Source organism: Mus musculus, chromosome 6 (genome assembly GCF_000001635.26).
Source record: "Mus musculus strain C57BL/6J chromosome 6, GRCm38.p6 C57BL/6J".
Lineage (NCBI taxonomy): Eukaryota > Metazoa > Chordata > Mammalia > Rodentia > Muridae > Mus > Mus musculus.
The window spans coordinates 66,752,957-66,757,093 of record NC_000072.6 but is presented as its reverse complement, the minus strand read 5'-3'; the positions used below and the strand labels follow the sequence as shown (position 1 = coordinate 66,757,093).

The following is a 4,137-nucleotide window of genomic DNA, read 5'->3' as shown; positions in this document are numbered from 1 at the left end:
ACTGGTGCAGTGAGCCATCGAGTAAGATGCCACTTGATGAATTAAAAGATGCATCATTTCCTATATGTGATAAACATTTATAAAGCGGTGGATATAAAGTAGAAAGGTGGAAGTGCATAACATTGGGATAAGAAAAAATAATTTCAGATTACTCTCTTTTATCTTATTACATTACCAACCTTATTTGGCTTATAACAATGCCACATACTTATAAATTATAGATGAATAATTAATAACAAATATTATACATATATTTTTGACCATTTGCAACTTTAAAGTTGGAATTGGACTACAGTTCTTACAGTTTGGATGCCAAGACTTGAATTAAATATTATCCTGGAGATTTTGTTTTTTTTTTTGTGTATGTATATATATATATATATGTGTGTGTGTGTGTGTGTGTGTGTGTGTGTGTGTGTGTGTTTCTTACATGCATGTCTGTGTGTGCCTGAATCAGAACACAATGGATGCCCCGGAAATAGATTTCTAGATAGATATGGGCCACCAGGTCATTGCTGGGATAATCAAATCCAGCCTCTCCACAAGAGCAAAAAGTTCTCTTAAAACTGAGATATCTCTTCAGCTCCTGTCCTGGAGCTTTTAAAAACTGAACATCAATGTGCAGATACAGTAAATTTATGCCAGTGCAGAATCAGATGTTTGGCTCTGGCAATTAAAATTAATCAATTCCTTAACTAGATTAAGTATCAATCCTGTAAATACAAAATATATGACATACGGCTGTATACTCCTGGTGAGATTTTAGAGAGATCTCATCACTAACGTCTGCAATATTTCCACACATACGTGCATCCATTATGTTGTATATGTGGAGTATAATAGTGAACTTGAACGTATAATTGTTTTTTCTTTTTTTTTTTGTTTTGTTTTTTGAGACAGGGTTTCTCTGTATAGCCCTGGCTGTCCTGGAGCTCACTCTGTAGACCAGGCTGCCTTCGAATTCATAGATCCGCCTGCCTCTGTCTCCTGAGTGCTGGGATTAAAGGCATGTGCCACCACTGCCCGGCTTCAACATATAATTGTATGCACTCTTTCTTACACAAGAATCTGAGTGTAGTCGTTTTCTATTTCTCTATCACAAGCTGATTTTAATGTACTGAATTAATTTGATAAAATAATGACACTGGCAAACAGGAGAAATACCTAACATAGGCACCAAATGTAAGACTGCTGAGATAAATTGTAAAAAGTGTGTGGGTGCTGATATTGTAAAATAACACTGGAAACATTGTTTTCATGAGAAGGAATATATTTTAAAAAGAATAACAGAGTCACTATTTGGTAATCTTTGGTGAGTTCATGTTTATCATAATGTTTTGAAAATTGTTTTTGTTTAGCATCACATGTTCTGTCAAATAAAACAGAACCCTTGTCAGGATAGGTGTGGAGAGTGGACAAGCAATAGAAGAAAGTCTTCTGGTCATGGAAATGGGAGAAAAGGGGCACTTGAGGGAGGACAAGAGAGGGAAATGTGGGAAGAGGGTAAAGGGGGAATTGTAGGATACAGGGGTCTGAAAAGAGAAATGTAAATGAGGCCTCCTTAGGGAAGGAGGGAGACATAAATACAGGAGATGCTGGGAGCAAGGTAACATAACATAGCAGAACATACTTGCTCTGGTGGGGGAATGGGAAAGTGGATGGGGGATCCTTACAAAAGTACGTGGGAGACACATGCAGAAGGCAGTGATAGGTAACATAACAATAGTGATGGCTGAAAATCCATCAGGAATCATACAGTTAATGAACTACCTCTCCTCCCCCCTTAAAAGAAAAGAAATCTAGTGTTTGTGTTGGGCTGGCAGTTAGTTCTTCAGACCTGAAGTAGAGTTTAAAAGGTTTAAATGGGATGAGAACTAAACTGAGTTCATTTAACTCCATTTATAAACACAGCTAATGTTTAAACATTTAATAGGCGTGGAGGTACACTAATGGTCTCCAGCTGTATCTTTGTCTTTAATTCCGAATCCTAGAGATGTAAGATCTCTTGGAAAAAGGAACATAAAAACAGATGAATCGAGAAAGATATTTTGCTGAGTAAAACAGTGGGATTATTATGAATTATCATTGTGATTCCTTTAGAAGTATTAATCATGACATGGAGAGTTGCAAAATGGGACATAGCAAAGTTATGGAATATGAGACTGATGTGATTTTTTTTATTTCTTTTGTGATTTTTTTCCCCAGCTTAGCATAGTTTTTGTTCGTTTGTACAAATATAGTTTATGTTGTGTGCTCCTCACTATATTTTTAGGTGTTAACTACAAGATGAAGTGATCAATAGAACTGGATTCTAAGGAATGAGGCCCAGGTGTAATACTGGCACACAGAATGTGCATTCTATATAGATGTGACTGGGAATGCATGCGTTTTCTATACCTCTCTATTCAGAGAGGAGATACATAGAGAGATATATAGCAATGTAGAAAATGATGTCCAGTATGGAACATCAAAAGTTAGAGAGAGTAATCAAAAATATGTAGCTAATCGATGCCTCAATGTAGGGTAATGCCAGGGCTGGGAGTTGGGAATGGGTGGGTATATTGAAGAGTACCCTCATAGAAGCAATGAGAGGGAGGATATGAGATATGGAGTTTCTTGAGGGGAAACAGGGAAAGGGGATAACATTTGAAATGTAAGGAAATAAAATATCCAATTAAAAAAAGTATAAGTAGCTAAAAAGAATAACTGTGTAGATATACCAACCAGAGTATCATCTTTGATGTATCTAATATTTTCTTCAGATATGTGGTATATACCTCCTCTATGTTCTTATTATGAATACACTTTCCGATTATGTTTTTGTTAAGTAATGTCTCTTATGTCCAAGCTGGACTTGGAACCCTAGCCAATATATTTCTTCTTTTTTTTCTACACTATCATAATCCTATGTCACAGATTTAAGCCCATGTACTTGATCTCCTGTCAATTGACCTTCATTCACATAATTATGGTCATCACTGGATGGGATATTTTTACTACAGAGATATTTGACTTACTGAACATAGAGAATGGCATCATATGTAAGGCAACTTCTTACTTAAATAGGGTGATGAGAGGTCTCTCTATCTGCATCACCTACCTCCTGCATGTGTTCCAGGCTGTGACGATCAGTCCCGATACCTCTTTGTTGGCAAAATTTAAACATAAACTAAAAAAAATACATGATCTATTCTTTCTTCTATTTTTGATCTTTCAATTTGTCATTCAGCATTAACAGGATCTTCTATACTGATGCTTATACCAACATGAGTGAGACCAACCAGTTGAAGGTCACTAAATACTGCTCACTCTTCCCCATGAACTACATCATCAGGGGACTGATTTTAACCATGACAACCTTAAGAGATGTGTTTCTTGTAGGAGTCATGCTGAGCACAAGCACATACATGGTGATTATCTTGTTCAGACATCAGAGGCAATGCAAGCATCTTCATAGCAAAAGCCAATTGAGAGCATCCCCTGAGAAAAGGGCCACCCAGACCATCTTGCTGCTGGTGTTTTCCTATGTGGTCATGTACTGGGTGGACTTCATCATCTCATCCTCCTCAGTCCTGTTATGGATGTATGACCCAGTCATACTTACTGTTCAGAAGTTTGTGATAAATCCCTATCCCACAATTACTCCTTTGATACAAATCAGTTCTGATAACCGAATAAGCATTATGCAAAAAATATGCCACCAGATTTTTTAAAAAGTGTAATTTTTCTCTTATTTAGAAAAGAATTTGCTTATTTTATTCATATGTATTAGTTTTGGCCTGGCATGTATGCATGTGTGCATTCCTGGTATTCACAAACGTCAGATGAGGTCATGGGATCTCCTGGATCTGGAAGTACAGAGTGTTGTAACGTGCCATGCTGGTGCAGCACCAATAATTTTATTCCCTAAAACACAAATTTTTCTTTTTTTCTTAAGTTTACATTAGTTTTATTTCAGTTTACAATTCCCAGGTCACACTCTATCACTGAGAAAAGTCAGGACTGGCACTGAAAGAGAGGCCGGCGGAGGGATGTTGATTACTGGCTTGTTCAGCCTGCTTTTTTATTCCCTCCCGTGTTCCCCTCTCCACTGCTTGCCCCCTGCTCTACTCACCCTACCCATATTTATTTCATATA

General features: G+C 37.2%; 1 pseudogene; it reads left to right on the top strand.

Annotated features, from left to right (window-relative positions):
* Vmn1r-ps24 (vomeronasal 1 receptor, pseudogene 24) lies at positions 2,815-3,713 on the top strand (annotated as a pseudogene).